Genomic DNA, 17,016 nt, shown 5'->3' with positions numbered 1-17,016 from the left:
AAATGATCTTCGTAACAATGGTCAGTTATTTATTTTTTTTACTTAAAATTATATTTTCAACTTAATAATCTTTATTTATTAACCAACGTTATCTTGACATCCCTAGCTAGATCTAAGATTCAGAGTCTTTAAAACCGCAGTGGACAGTTCAATTGACTCCCACCTCTTCTCCTCCCACATCCTCTCACCTGAAGTACCGGCTCAGTCCATCTGCCTCGTCATTCTTACATACCACAAACTAGCATGTCGCTCTCCTGGCCCTCCGCGTTCACACCATGGCCTCATTAGACCTGTTCTGTGACCCACCTCAGTCAGCAATGTCCTTTCTCACCGTGTAATTGGCCACTCCTGCCAGGTTTAAAGTCCAGTGCCAATTATGATTCATTTTCTTTTTCTAAGAAGTGCTCAATGTTGGTGTTAAGTCGGTGGGGTTAATGAATGGCAATCTCGTGATGTTTCAGAGTCAAAAGTTCCAAGTTATTGTGAATATTTTTAACACATCAAATTATTAACCTCTGGGGTCAAAAAGATATTGTTTAGTTGATTCACTTTAGTCTCTTTACATCAGCAATTAATTAAATAAATAATGTTGAGGTCATGCATGTTGCCACAGAAACTCATGAACTAGAACATTTGATGTCCTATCCCTTCAGTCTAAGATAAGAATAAACTTCTACATGTGTTTTATGTGAGGCCAGTGTTGGTTTACTTTGTGTTCTGTGCGCTACAGTTTCACACGGCTTTACTTTTTGATACTTTACTTTTTTATTTTTAATATGTTGTTATGGGTAGGCAATGTGGTTAAGAAAAAAGAAAGATCACATTGGCTTTCTGTAGAGTCCATGGACATTTAACAAGAAATACTTTCAATCACTGCCATTCAAAGCAGTCTAAATTGAGTTACTCCATTGTTTTTTTTCATGCTCCTTTCCTTCAAAGAGACCATCTTAAGCTTTTCAGGTTGTTTTGTTCTGCAAATCCAAGATTTGAGTTAGACATTACTCAAAACTTTTTATTTTCAAGTTTCTGTAGCTTACAAAGAACATCCTTCAACAAATTAATTGGCCTCCAAATTATGAATGGTTTGAATTGCATATGCTTGAAGTGCATATTTGATCAAGCTCACATACTCATTGAAATTAAGCTTAAAAGACAAATTATAACTGCATTTTTATTACAGATTTTGTAGCAAAAAGATGATGCACACTTTTTCGTATGCACCGTTTATAGCTCTTTTCATTTGTCGCCCGTCTTGAGTGAGCTATGGGCCACGGCGTCTCAATTCTCTGCTTGTAGACTCATTGCAGAATAATTACGCTGCTCGTAATGAGTTATACATTAGACTGCTGTTTTGGAATCAAGGAATAGAGGACAGGAAGAAAGAGAATTGCGACCATGCGGACATAGACTTCCTCAGGGGAAACAGGAAGTGGCTGAGATCTGTTTCCTGACTGCACATGATTGGCTGAAACTCTGTGGAAAAGGCGTGGGACGCACATACAAGAAAACAGGATTTCCTCACTCACTGATCTGTGGGTCACTTGCAAGACTCAGTTTTGCTGCATGTATTTTTTGGTTTTGGATGTTATCTGCTGTCAATATGTTTTGGACTTTTCAGCTTATATTTTTATGCTTTTCGAGGAAATGGCATTGTTTTATTGCAGATCAAGATGTTGAATCTAGTGTAAATGGCATTTCAGCTCATAATAATTGTCACAATAATTACTATATTGACTTTGATATGTGAAAATATGCACAATGACATTTTGAGACCGAAGAGGTGCGTGTTTTGCTGCTCAAGTGATTGCTTTCACAGAGCAAAGGCACAGCCACAGCTTGCTGTGACAACGGCGAGGCAGCAGTGAACTAACATTTGTCACCCAAGCGCCATCCCGTCCGGACCCAAGCCGAAGACTCTGATATTAATCTTTGGACTTGATCGCGGGACATTCACCAGTTTCGCACATTAAGCGGGAGATCAGGAGTGTGCTCTGTCTGACTAAATAAGAACTAAACCGGTGTGCAGACTGAGGAGACGACAGGACGTGCTCGTGTGTTTTAAGCATGCTACATGCAGCTGTCTGTGTGCTGCAGCTTTTCCTCCTCTGCATAAAGATGGAAAGGGTTTTTGCATGCAAAGCGACACTCACATTACTGTAGTTTGAAGTGTGAAGTTTTGGCCAGATGAGTGTCACACAGTCCAGCCTTATATACTCATGTACTATATGTACTTCAAATGTTATCATGAAAAAAATATGGATTATAATATAAAGGCTTGAGGAAGATTTGAAACTGTTTTTTAAAGCTCTTTTAGATACATGTAGAGATTATTGCGTAGAATTTTTACATTATTTATAAAACGCTGTGTTTAACATTATTTTTTTTGAGATATTCGCAGGCAGTATATTGCCTGTTTTAAAAAGATAAAATCATTCTTTCTATTGTTGCACATTGGCACAGTGGGTTTTTAGAGGGCTTGTGATCGAACTATAAAAGTCTGAAATGACTAGATGGTCCCGATTGGGCTGTACTGCTGTCAAGACAGTCAGTAGATACACCATACAGCCTGACCAGCCTACATACATATTTAAGGTGTGCTTTGCGTTTTCATTAGATTTGTTTTGTTCATGTACAAGAAAATGCCGAATTAAGATTAAGTTTCTGTTTTTGTGTTATTGCCCTTCCCTTTGCAGAATGTAAACACAGGTGCTCGTTCATTTGGCGATGCACATCCTTTTGTCATGGAAGCGTTCACCAGCTGTGGCCCTCGAGTTTTGACAAGAAGTCCCCTTGCACACTTAACCAATTTGTTCCACTTATTACATTCACAAATAACATAACATTATTTCAAAACTCTGATTTTTTTTTCTTCAACCTGACAAATGATCGTCAGCCCCTTGAAACTAATTGTGATGCATTCACCTGGATTAGTTGTTACCCATGCCAAGACTTTTCTCTGATGTGCACCGCTTGTTGTTCATAAACTACAGTTGTGGAGTTGTAAGGCAAAACAGAGTATGTAAATAAGACCAAAAGGAGTCTCCAGGTCACAACTAACTAATCATAATTCTTTTAGCCGTAATTAGTAATTAAAGCCATCTACTGCTTCATAAAGTCCACACCTTAACGTGGTTGGATGACTTTACTTGTCACTCATTCATAGGGTTTTATGTTTGCAGCTATAATGGCAACAAAAAAACGCTATCAAAGTTTAATTGCTAATGCCAACTTATTAGATGCTCCTCAATGTCTCATATCCCCAGTTTTGATAATTGGTTCTTTGCCATGGATGAAGACTGATCTAAGATAAGATAAGATAAGCCTTTATTTGTCCACACATGGTGGAATTTCGGTGTTGCAACACAAGTAGATACAGAAGAAAGGAACAGATAACACTTTTAATAGAAAAAAAAAACTCTTATAAACAAAACTCCAATGTACAGAACCTGGTAAAGTAAACACTCTGACTCGTTCTCTGGAGAAGAGAGACAAACATGACAAGAGCATTCTCTGTGTTACCTGTGCATGTAGCAACTGCCAGTTTTATCCAGCCATTCACACATTGTTCACCCAAACAATTTTTTATGCACAGTTGCTACTCTAGACTCACTGAGCACTCCTGCGATTCATTATTTTGACTCAAATCCATCGTACTAATATTTACCCTCACTGTTTTCCATGCTGCTCAGCTGTTGCTCCTCTAAACTACTGAGAGCTGCTTTCTCTCTTCACTGCAGTGCTGTTGTTGCCCACGCAAAAACTAACGCCATTTTGGAAAATCCTGCGCTTCTCCCTGATGGATGTCATCTTATCCCTGGCTTTCCTTTCCTCCATTCATGCCGCTTATGGAGTAACCCGCTAATGTGTGGTTATAAAAGTACATTGTAATACAGCAGACGGGATGTTGGATAAATGTACAGTGACTCATTATATGCAGAGTTGTCAGTCAATAGCATTACTCATCTTGGACACATTGGTAACTTTGAGCTGCAGTATTTTATGTGCGGTTATAGGATATTTATAGGATATGATATGTAGGTCATTTTTTGTACTAATGGTGTGTATTGAAAACTCTGCTCCAAGTGTTTCTTTCATACGTGGAAGTGCGTGTGTGCTCGTCTGTGTATGTTGGTTTACGTTGTGAGGACAAAAATCTGTCTCATCGTGGGGACAAACCTCAGGTCCCTACGATGTAAATATCTTATTAGATTAACACATGTTCAAATATGTTTTACCGTATTTAGATTGAGGTCATGCTTTAGGTTAATAGTAGGCAATAGTGACTATGGTTAAGGTTAGGATCAGTCTCCAGTGAAATGTCTCAGAGAAGAATCGTCATTTATAATTAAGCTCCATTCCAGATGCAGTAAATCAAATGATGTGGTGGTTTGGCAACTGTTTCTTAATATTTGTGCTTTTTTTATTTTTATTGAGTACTTGATGTTTATTCACCATTTCACAGACTGTGTACACTTTGAAAATATCCCTAGTTGTACCAATTTAAAGAACTGTCATGAAAACAAGGTGCAAACGGATGATGCCCTGGCATAAGGATGGAGGCCTGAAGGTCCTAGACCACATGGCTCAGATTGAACTGTTCACTTCTTTCTCATTCTTAATATGAATCATAATAGACAAACAACCTCCTGGGTCATCACATCACATCAACTGCTTCCACATTGTTCTCATCTTAAAAAAGTTTAAGAGGATCATTTTTCTTTACAAGTCAACACACTGCGTAGAGTAAAGCGCATTTTCCTGAACAAGAGGAATAATAAAGATATATATATTTTTTTCTTTTCTGTATTATCTGACTTTTTTGCTCTTGTGTGCATAAGGCTATCAATGTCTATCTTCCACACATACAAGTTTGCATTCATGCTCCTTGTTTCTTTGTTTTGTGTTGCGTTTTGATCCATTTTGCAGCATGTCTCTTCCGTCTGCATGCCCTCTCCTCTCTATCTCTCCGCACTGCTCCAGCCCCTGGGCCTCTATGTTAATTACAGCTCTCTTCTCTCTCTTCTCTCTCTCTTTCTCGCTCTCTCGCTCTCTGATTCACTCTTCTATTTCCGTCGCCCGTTTTGCTGCGACGCTAGTGGGGTACCCGCAGTCTCCAGCGCCAGCATCGGTTGAAGTGAGGGAATGGGGGCGTTCACTGCGATGCCCGGCTCAACAACAAATGGCTGTTTCACGTCATCTGATTGGCACAGATTAGAGGGGGTTTAAAGCTTGCACTGCGGAGGTGGCACTTGCAGTGGAAAGATCAGACTGGGTTATAGAAGCGCTTGACTGCACTGTGGTTGTTTTATGTCATGAAAAAAGACAATGCTTAGGCCCTGTTCTCTGCAAACAACAAATGCTTTTTTTTTCCTAGGAAAGTTGTTCTTTGGTCTTTTTCTTGACTTCTTCTGAATGTTCAAAAAATAAATATATACCTAATATTATATCAAAGCTAGTATCAAAACTAGATACACAATCTAACAAGTATCGGTTCTGAAAAATAAAAATCCTGAAGAGAAAACGTTACCTTACCTGAATCATTTTTGCTGGGTTATGATCTGTATCGGAACTAATATAAGACACCCTGTTAACATTATGGAAACACATTTTAGCACGTTCTGGTGCCGTGTGCACAGATGGGCATCCTTGTGTTCCAACCTGATGTTCATTTTGAACAAACTGTAACTAGATGTCCAAAAACTTCTTCCCTCCCTATCACCTCTCTCCATGTGTCACTGTCATTGTTAACGTAGAATAACTGAGTGTCCGGTCAGAGCACTCTCCAGGGAAGGCCGGGTATTTGCAGTTTGAAAGATCTGTCCCTGACCTGAAGGCGCTGGTACGTGTGGCGGCTGAGCTGTGGGGCTATAAGCACCAACACACCAGCCCGCTGCCTCACCCAATTTAAACAGGTATTGTATAAAGAATCTTTTCCTTGAAACAGAGTTTCAAAAGTGTAACTTTTCTGGTGTTCCATGGAAATAACTGTTCCACTGTATGGCATTAAGCTATCAGTCTACATGGAGACAAGCAGGTGCGGCAGTGTTGCCGGGTCAGATCTGTGGCGAGGCGACCATAAGAATGTTTTTTTAATTGAATGCAAATTTGACACGTTTAATGGCATTCATATTCGTCAAATCCAGTCAATTTATTTTGTATTGCCCAAAATCCCTTCAAGGCAACTGCTGTTGTGATTAGTATGACATGAATGAGTGACATGGTGTTCGTAGCTGCATGTTCTTAACTTTGGCACGACTCTCATTTGAGAATAAATTCGGCTTCTTAAGAGCGTGTCAAAAGTCTGGAGCAGAGTTCTCTCAGCATCTTCTTAGAAAACAATCTTGAATGATCTGTATTGTCACTGTAGTGTACAAGCTGTATATATGGTTACTGATTCTATTGTTTACTTATTTCTCCTAAGAAAAAGTGAGGGTTGAAAAGTACATATATTTCTACAGTAAATGTCAGCATGTCCCGCATTGATGGAAACAATTGTCACTGACATTTCACACTGAGCCAAGTTTTCATATAGATCTGGTTCACCTCTGCGCCGGCTTCTTGGTCCTCATGAATAAAGGTTGTGGCACTTCAGGAGGTGGGTGGACAGTGGAGTGCAAACATGGATTGCTTTTATATAGTCATAAGGGCTACATGGATGCATGTGGCACTGTATTGTTAAATAGTTGTTGACATTTTCTCTTCTGGTACTGTTGAATTGACCAGAATAGATCCTCTCCATGTTCTAGAAATGTATATCATGAGAGTGACAATTATTAATACTAAAACATATCCAAAATGTGAAATGGCTGCTACACTTTATTAACAAATATAAAAATCTAAAACGTAAAAGTAATTTAGTTTGTACCTGACATCTAAAAAATAAAAGAAAAAAAACACATAAACCGTAGTAGTAAAACCAAATGTACAACAGGTACATAGCATATGCTCACATTAGGGATGCGTACCGGTACGACGGACCGGTCCGGACTTGTAAAAACGTTTCGGTCTGCGGGCGTGGCCGCGTGTTAACGGGGCGGGGTCAGCGTGGTCTTGTCTGGGTCTTTGGTCTGGGTGTAAATATGAATGAAATAGCTTGTTGTGGTGCAATGTATTTGGCATTAAGTAAATACAAAGTAAAGTCAAAGTAATATTGCTTAATTGCTGCAATCATTAATTGGAGTTTATATTTTGGAGTATTGTAGTAATAGTATTTTGTATTTGTATTCTACAGTTGTTAAATATGGTCTGGTGTTTAATGCTGCTAATGTGATGTATTATCTTGATGTGTTGCGTAAAATATTTTCATATTCTACTTTTGATACTGCTAAGTTGATGCTTTATAGTGGTTCTAGTTGACTTTCATGCTAGTTTTTGTAACAGTTATTACTTAAAGATGGAATGGACAATTTTTTTCAGCAAATTTTTTATCATATTTCCTCGTGGCATGGATAAATCATTTGTCCTGCCACGTATCAATCATAAAACGCACCTACCGCTCACCTGCAGCCGCGTGCGGTTCGTCCCCACGTTTCCGCGTGCCTAAGCGCATGGATCTATCATAATATAGCTCCCTCAGTGTACGGGGCAAAATGAAGATGGAGAAAGACAGTTCGAGCTGACGCAGAAGTGGACCGAAATAAGATAAGATATTCCTTTATTGTCCCACATGGGGAAATTTCATTGGTGCAACGCAGGTAGATGCAGAGGTAGATACAGAAGAACAGATCACTTATAGGAAGTCTGAAAAACACTTTCAGTAGAAGATCTCCTATAAATAAATAAAAACTCCCATAGACAAATGAATAAATAAATACATAAATACCATTGCATGTGATCACGACAGCAATTGCACATGAATATATGTCACGACAGCACATAGATTGCACATGAATTTCACAGTAATTGCACATGAATTCCAACAGCAATTGCACATATGACAGAATTGCACATGGTTAGGTCAGTATTGCGAGTGTTCAGTACTAACAGTTTTTGTTATAAAGTCTGACAGCAGCAGGAAGGAAAGACCTACGGAACCTTTCCTTCACACATCGAGGGTGGATCAGTCTCTCACTGAAGCTGCTCTCCAGAGCGGACAGAGTGTCCTGCAGGGGGTGACACTCATGGTCCAGCATAGATGTGAATCTAGCCAGGACCCTCCTGTCCCCCACCTCCTGCACCGAGTCCAGAGCACAGCCCAGGACGGAGCTGGACTTCTTGATGACTCTGTCCAGCCTCTTCCTCTCCCTCTCTGTGATGCTGCTGCTCCAGCAGGCCACACCGTACAGGAGGGCTGATGCCACCACAGAGTCGTAGAAGGTCTTCAGGAGTGGCCCTGTCACTCCAAAAGACCTGAGTCTCCTCAGGAGGTAGAGCCGACTCTGGCTCTTCCTGTACAGTGCGTCTGTGTTATGAGTCCAGTCCAGTTTGTGGTTCAGATGAACACCCAGGTACTTGTATGAGTCCACTCTCTCAATGTCCCGTCCCTGGATGTTCACTGGTGAGGGGGCAGTGGGGTGGCGTCTGCGGAAATCCACCACCATCTCCTCGGTCTTTCCCGCGTTGATGAGGAGGTGGTTCCGCTGACACCAGTCCACAAAGTCCTGCGCCAGTCCTCTGTACTCCGTGTCATCGTCGTCCGTGATGAGTCCGATGATGGCAGAGTCGTCAGAGAACTTCTGCAGGACACAGCTGTCCGTGTCATGTCTGAAGTCTGCAGTGTTAAGGGTGAAGAGAAAGGGCGCGAGGACAGTGCCCTGGGGCGCCCCCACACTGCAGGTCCGAGTGTCAGACAGTCCCGGGCTCTCACAAACTGGGGTCGGTCTGTGAGGTAGTCCAGGATCCACTCTGCCAGGTCATACTCCACACCAGCAGTCTCCAGCTTGTCCCTCAGGAGCAGTGGCTGGATGGTGTTGAAGGCGCTGGAAAGATCGAAGAACAGAATCCTCACAGAGCTGCCAGGCTTCTCCAGGTGAGAGAAATCTACGGGAGACGAGAGATGTGATGCGCTCCGTTGCGCTAATAAACAAACGCACGTGTGTGTTGTATCAGTCCACACGGGGGAGTGCGCATGCGCACTTCCGCCTGCGTTCTCAAATCGCCGAAAAATCGTCCATTGCGCCTTCAATTATTTACACTGGTGTATTGTCTGTTTGAAGGTTTTTACCTGACTTTTGATGCCACTGGATCTGTAACATTAAAGAGTGGAAATGTGTCTAAAGGCAAAACATTGTATCAGATGAAACGGCTGCTTTGACCCTTGACTCAGACTGACTCTGTCAACAATACTCAACATGCTCTTGTTACTCAAGTAAAACACATGAATGTGTGTTAACTGTTAAGCTATAGTTTAGCAGCTAGCTAGTAGCTTGTGATTTTTAAGTTGTCATTTCTGTTAAAAACAGTGAATAAAGCAGACAAGTTGAGTTTATTTCAGTCTGCAGTTAAGCCTTGTGTTTAACTGTTTATGTGATAGTCGTCCTTGTTCATGTGTCTTCAACTTAATTGAGCCAAGTAGCTTGTGTTACGCTGTTATAACATTATGCAAATATGGCATGGTTCAGGTCCGGGCTCATTAGGTCCGGACCTAAACCTCTGGATTTGAATCTGGACCTGAACCTGAATGTGGGTTTAGGTCTGCATCCCTAGCTCACATACTGCTTTTCTCTGCTTAAATATGCTGTTCCTGAGTCCGTGTGTTGAGGAAATAAATTGTTGTGGACAAGTTGAAGTGTCTCTCCCTAATATTTTCAGTTTCTATTTTACAGCATAAAGTTAATTCAAACAAAACCATGTGACTACAACCTGAGGTGGTTGTCTACTAAAATGTTGCAAACAGCAGAAACTTGTCAAAACATTTATTTTAATTTGTATTCATAGTGTAGCGCAGTTAATAAAATTCTTCCTGTGAGTCATGTTTATTTTTGAGCAACGCACTCGGCGCTCATCCTGTTCTTTCCTCCTTCACTTTTGTCTGTGCGGCACAAACACGGGGAAACTTTATCCCCTGTGACTGCACTGGACAGTGGGAAGCGCCTCTTGTTTGTTTAGCGAGATCTCCCGTAATCTTGTCTAGGGCTGGGTATCGCGATACGATACGTATCCCGATACTTGCATATTTCAATACAATTCTCTCATTACGATACGTATCAAGATGTTTATCCACAAAGCACTTATTAATAAATCCCTTTATGCTCTAATAATTTCATACATCCAACCAACTGATCCAAATAGAAATATAAGGAACACATTCTAGTAAAGTATTGCATGTATCTTGCCAAATAATTGGCCTGGTCTGAACATGCTGCAGCAGCATCTTCTGCACAGATCAGCTTCTGATCAGGTCCACAGCTCCTTCTCACCTCGACCCAGAGGAGCGCAGCACAGACTGCGGATCAAAAGTACTATTCCACCTCGTTTAAAGCCTACAGACTTTAATTAAAAAAAATATCGATACTGTGACTCAATATCGATATACGTATCTATACGGAGTCCGTGACGATATATCGCCGTATTGATATTTTGAACACAACCCTAATCTTGTCCCAGTCCGGGCTCACTTTTCTGATTCTCGTTTGTGTTACAACAGTTATCCAGTAGGAGGCTCGTACATACTGTATTTGCTTACCGGTTGTTGAATCCAAGTTGCGTCCTTTTTTTTTGGACTGGCTTCGCAGAAAGATAATGGCATCAGTGAGAATGCCATAGTTGGATGCAAAATTTGTTGTATGCATTGTTTTCAAATATGTTAAGCTGATTTTGCAACTATTCTCACTGATAATGTCCAGTTTGCCAACAGTTTAGTTCTGGGAGTAAACCTGTTATCATACTCTGTTCACAGCAGTCCCTACTTTCCCAAAAGCTGCATGTCCATGAATAATAGATCCTCTGAGTCCACTCTATGGACTGTTCTCGGTGAGGCCTGTGTGACCCAGATACCACTGTCCACGGAACTCCTGACGCTGGCTCCACTCTGTCACACTCTCAGGATATGGGGTGTTCACAGGCTTAATCAAGCTAAATACTTCAGGTATGTTTTTGACTGTTAAAAGCTCAAAAAAGTAAATTTAGCATAATTTGTGTCTGAATTATTATCACCGTTTCATTAAAAGTCTTCACTCGGCTATTGGAAGATTCTCAAAACTGAAGTGTAGATATTGGGACTGAAAAAGCTTAATTGGTTCAATTGTCAAGGCTTTGGGAGAGCAAAGTCACAATGGTTTACTTTTACATTCCAACTTGGAACAAAATAATTATCATAATACAAGTGAGTATAATGTATTCAGTCTGGTTCATGTGTCTGAGATGCTTTCTGTGACTCAGCCCTTTAATGAAAGTGGGAAGCACACTGCGAGCAAAAGACAGAAAATACAGTTGAGTGGGTAGAAGTGTAGTAAAATCACATTCTTTGGTCCAGCTATGCTTTAAATTATAAAAAGTGTTTTGAACACGGGTGGATTTAAATTAAGGCTGTGCAATTAATCAAATTTAAAGTAAGATTCAATCATTTCTAAATTCTAAAAGATGCTATTCTTGGGTTTTGTAATAGATGGGTCTACTGCTCTTGTGTCAGTGAAAGTATTTGATTCTGAGCAGAGTTCAAACTTTAGAGGAAGAATGTTGATTTTTTTAAGCAATAATACAGATCCACATCAAAAATTAATTTTGCATAGCAAACTGGCATTAACCAAACCAGTAGAAATGTATACTAACCCTTTTTGATAAAAGTTAGAACATCGTCAACTCAAAAAACATATCCAGGTGACTTTAATGATGACATTTATGACAAACATTTTGTAATATGCTGTTTGTCCAGAAAAAATGAGGGGTTGCATTTGAGCCAAACTATAACCTAAAGCTCTGTTGGTATTTACCAGATTTCTAAACGGAAGTCTAAGTAGTTACAATTTAGGTAATTCTCCAGGCACTTAAACCTAAATTAAAGTTCTACAAATGAATGACAAAAGCCTTACCCATTCTGACAGTCCACTAATAGTCCTGTTATTTATAGCTGAGTTTGTTGCTTTTATCTGCAGTGAGCGCTGGAGACAGGAGAGGACACACTGCTGTCAGATTTAGCAATTTCACACCTGAAGCAGGTAAAAACACTCGAGACATAGTGAGGAGCGCCCAAACACACACCACAGACCCCCTCCTCTCTCTCCACGCCCCCTCTCCCTCTGTCTCTCCCCCATCGCACGGCTCTTTGGAGAGAGGAAGAGACCATTTATATTTCCACACAATTACCATTTCACTTTGAGAGGACGCAAGCTGTAACACATCACTTCCTCTTATCTCCCCTGTGACGAGCTCAGTTCATTGTGATTTGAATACATGATCTTTACGGGGATTATTATGTCACAAGTTCATCACATGCAAGATTTTCTGGTTCACTTTTAAGTCGAAATGAGATTCTAGTCATGATTTACAGTATTGCGACGTCATTCCCTGTGTAGCAACTCTCCATTCACAATAAACATCTATTTTTGTCCCCCATGGTGTAAATGGCTGTGATCACACTGTGCTCTGCCTGAACATGACCAACCTTTCAATGAAGTCATGAATGGTGTCACCTGCACTGAAAATAAGACGATGTTAACAACAGGATGCTAACAAAAAACAATTTTCACTTCAATTTAAGCGTTGAATTGGTCCATACTCTGGATTAGGGTGTGTGTTATTGACAAAAAAAATGTTATGTCTTTGGAGTATTTCAAAAAGAAAAGTCAGTCCATCAGTAATGTGTTAGAACATGTCTTTAAAGGAGCTGAGGTATTGGACAAATGTGAAAATGCTCATTACCTACAGTAAGTGCAGAAATAACCCCTAACCCTTGTGAGTTTACAGCATTCAGGGTTTAATGTTTTTTGAAACATGTTCACAATAGCCTGTCTCCTTTTTAAATTATGTTTCCATTACAATACGGTAATTCTAACCGGCTTACGTTGATTTATAGCCCATTATACACTGCCTGTCCAAAAAGGTCCACCAATAGCTTTGATTACAGCACTGGCATTGTCACAATAAGCTTGTGCATTGTTAAACGATTTATATTATTCAAGTGTTGCTGTATTGATCACCTGTTGATCTTGTATTGATGATGTGAGAGAATGACCACTGCACAAAGTCTTCTCCAGCTCAAACACTCTCACTGGGGTTCAGATCTGGAGTACATTCGTTTCTGCTTCTCCTTTAAAAGTTTTCGCTGCTTGATGCCAATGATTTGACTCTTCTCAAACACATGCCATCTTTTCTATGACCACAGGATTTTTCTTTCCACACTGTTATTTCTGAAATGAGAATCCACTCACTACATCAGTTGGGTTTAAATACATCTGAAAGATAATCACCTGCAGCAGTTCTCAAGTAGGAGGCTCATACTATATTTGCTTAATTGGATCAAAGTGGCAAATTATTCCTGAGTCCTTTCTTGTTTATGTTATGGCCCTAGTCAGGAAATGAAATATGAATAAATAACAGTAATGTCTAAAAAACGACAACAAATGATAATGTAGTGTCAATAGGGGGTGGGCATTATTTGATATTCAGGAGTACAATACATCAGCAATGTGCTAATATAATACATTAATGCCTGTTACACTGTCAACACTGAATGAACAAAACAAAAAATACCACAATAGGGCAGCCTATACTCTTTGTACGATTATGCTAGACATTTCTGTCTCTTTTTGAGGCAATCTTTAACAGTTTTAATTATAGATTATATAATCTATTTTTTTTTAGCATATTTCTGGGGGGAAAAAAACTCTTGCACAGTTTTGATATATCTCTCTTCTCGGTGTCAACAAGCCTCATCTTAGTGCAATTGAGAAAAGCAATTTGTATAAAATATCATGGCTTTGTTTTGTGTGCCTGTTTGCCATTGGGACACTGATGTGGACTTTAGAGTACAAGACGGGACTTGTCAGGTTTGTCTTGTTTTACAGGTGTGGGATGTTTCACTTGATGTCTGTCTCCGTAATATTGTATTCTTTTTGCAACAAGAAGAGACTCTTATAAGACCGTAAGCTCATATCTCTTGAACTGTCTGCGCCCTCTAATACCAAGTCATCTGCGTCTCTCGTGGCTTTGTCACAGATGCTGTTCTGACATTCTGCACATCTCTGTAATTTGGATGACTCATGGGCCATTGAGGCTGATTTAAAAGTCACACTGTGCCCATACCGTCCACCTGTGCAGCAGCCTCTATGGCAACAGCGAGACTGGAATAACAGCTCGTTCAAGGCCAGTGAAGCAATAGAGTCGCATGTGTAGATTAAGTCTTGTGTCAAGATTGAACGAGTTTGGAAATGTACAGAGTAGAGCCTGCACAGTACATGGCAACGTGTTTTATATTATATTATATCAAACACCAGGTTTCAGGCTTTACAGTTGTGTTTCTGTTTTTGTCCTTGTTTAGTCTGTTTTTATTATGACGCAATGTGATCAGCTAATGAAGTGTTACGGCAGTTTCCTGTAAACAATGATCAAGTAAAGGGTAACCAGGCAATAACTTGAAGCAGAAACAGAGTTTGGTCTCTCTCAAAAGGTGGAAGTTTATTCACGTGCACAGTGGATAAACACCCTCTCTCTCCCTAAGACAAGTTCGTTCTGTCCCTACCTAACTTTACAATTACAAAGTACACCTTTTATATGTGGTAACAAACATAACATAATCACAACCCAAATCAGCTCAAAAAGAGAGACCAGACTATCACGTCTGTGACGGTTCCAGCTCTCTCTTCAGAGGTTTTATCAAAGACCATTTCCACACCGAATCAGGTCCTGACGCATAAATTGATGATTAAGAGGCGCCGGACAGTAGATATTCAGTATAATCAGGACCCCATATTCTTATCCCATTTGCACACAGGAGAACAACACATATATTAATTCCGTGACATGTCATGGCCTAAAACAACATCAGAATGACATGACATGACCCATTTTCTCCCATTACAGAAGGCGTTTGCAATTATTTTTAATTTAAAGGTGCTTAACATTATCCATCTAGAACTTACTTCATAATGGGGGTTTGTATTGCATCTTTACTATGAGCAGGGTCCCCTCTCCACAGATCCGACCTGTAACTATACCTGGTTGTCTCCATCAAAGATATTTAGAATATTGTGCAACATTCCAGGCAAAGCAATAATGTATCCATGGAGACAAGCAGGTGGTGGACCCTCCTTCAGAATATCACGCCTTTAACTGAATGTGTCAAATATTGCAATCATCTAGTTAGCGCAATATTAAACATTTATTGAATATCTTAACATTTGATATCTGAAAATGGAAGGAGGAATGGTGTATAGGTGAAACATTTGAGTGAAACATCTGCAGGAAATACATGCCGTTGGTTAGATGACGGGATCTTTGTTAATAATGAGAGAACAAATTGTTATTGCAGCCATTTCTTTTCCAGAACAGCTTGCAACCTTCCAGTAATTCAGAAGGTTGGATAATCATATAATAATAATCATTCCAAATTGGTTAGTTTGAGAACGTTTATTAGTACCGTAAAATCTAAATTAAATGATAAAATAACTGCTTCATGGCAACACATTTTTTCCTATCATATACTGCCTTGTTACTAATTACTTCCTCTTTACTGAATATTTATCTTTGATCTTTATTTGTCCAATATTTGATAACATGATGTCAAAAACAGCTCTGTTGGCGAAGTCTAGCCTTTACCTGCTCTTTTTGTCTCACTTCTCACTGTTGCTAATAGGTCCCTCTGCTTCCGCCCCAGTGAGTGCTCCCATGCCCTGCTCTGCGTGCTCTGCTGTGGTGTTGCTCTGGACTGTATTTACTGCAGGATTTGGCCTCATTTAGACTGGGCTAAAGGTTATCTGCGCTGGAATTGGTCTGCCCGGCGACTCGGGAGCCTGCTGTGTTTCAGTCATTTGTACAAGCCACTTTCCCCACCAGTCCACTAACAACATCTGTGGAGAGGAAATGGCGCTCGGTGTTGTGATAATATTTGGATCGTCTTTGGGTAAATTAACTAACAATATTCAATTGGAATATTACATTATTGTAGAAGTTACAAATGATCAGTAATCATTTTATTTTTATAGATTTATGAAGGAAAGGACTTGCTCAAAAATACTAAAAAATAATCTTACAAACGCGAGTAAAAAAAAAAGCAAGTGGAATTGTTATAAGATATGATTAATAATATTTATATTATGTGACTGTAAAACATGCTGCGTTATGAATTAATTAAATGTAACACAGGGTTAGGTTGGTAGTTCAATCTCAGCTCAAACTAGTGATTCTTTTTCTCTTTTTTTTTCAAACTTAAAAAAAAAAAGAAGAAAAAAGATCTTGGCCCGCAGGCTTTACTAGACAGGACAGACAAGTGAGAAATGGGGGATGAAAGGGAAGGAAGGACATGCAGCAATTTGTGTGAGTCGGGATCCGAACCCATGACACCGCAGCCGGTCGCACAACTGCGCCCCAACCACTCCACCACCGGACAACACTGGAGGCCTGTTTCATGGTTTTGTTTTCCATCAGCCTGTCACACTGTAGTAAATGGCCTGGCTCCTGTTTTTTAAGCTTTTAGTTGATATTGAGTTATGTAAATGGAATTGACAGATTTTTTTCCGTGTTGTTATTCACATAGTCTGGTTTGAACACTTGCCATCCACAAACGTCATAATCTCTATATCAAAACAAATGTGGCAAATGAAAACCTCCTTCGGACACAGATCACCCACAAACACCTGGCTGTAGCGCTGTGCGCCTGGAGAAAAACAAAGCACTGACGAGATGTATCTAAAAGCCTTCTCCGAACACTTCATGAATAAATAATACAGCCTTGAAGCATAGCCATAGTGATGATGCTACCATAAGTGTTCTGTGCATCTCCCGGCCACCTTTAGAAAACAACATTGCAAGTATGTCGTCTAACAAAACTGTTGGATCTGCAAAATTTGTTGATTTCTTAATCAAGGCATTTACCTGTGTAAAGTGCATCTCTATTCCATTTACCTTTAGTGCACCTCTAAT

At 40.0% G+C, this 17,016-nt stretch overlaps 1 protein-coding gene across 1 annotated transcript in view; it reads left to right on the top strand.

Moving 5' to 3' along the window:
* Nucleotides 1-17,016, top strand: part of sipa1l1 (signal-induced proliferation-associated 1 like 1) — an 82,074-nt gene that overhangs the window by 25,023 nt on the left and 40,035 nt on the right. The gene's annotated exons all lie outside the window — the stretch shown is intronic.

Source organism: Eucyclogobius newberryi, unplaced genomic scaffold, assembly GCF_026437365.1.
Source record: "Eucyclogobius newberryi isolate DKJ021-1_F unplaced genomic scaffold, fEucNew1.0.hap1 SCAF_1, whole genome shotgun sequence".
Classification (NCBI taxonomy): domain Eukaryota; kingdom Metazoa; phylum Chordata; class Actinopteri; order Gobiiformes; family Gobiidae; genus Eucyclogobius; species Eucyclogobius newberryi.
The sequence above is the reverse complement of the archived record's forward strand: the minus strand, read 5'-3'. Positions and strand labels throughout refer to the sequence as shown.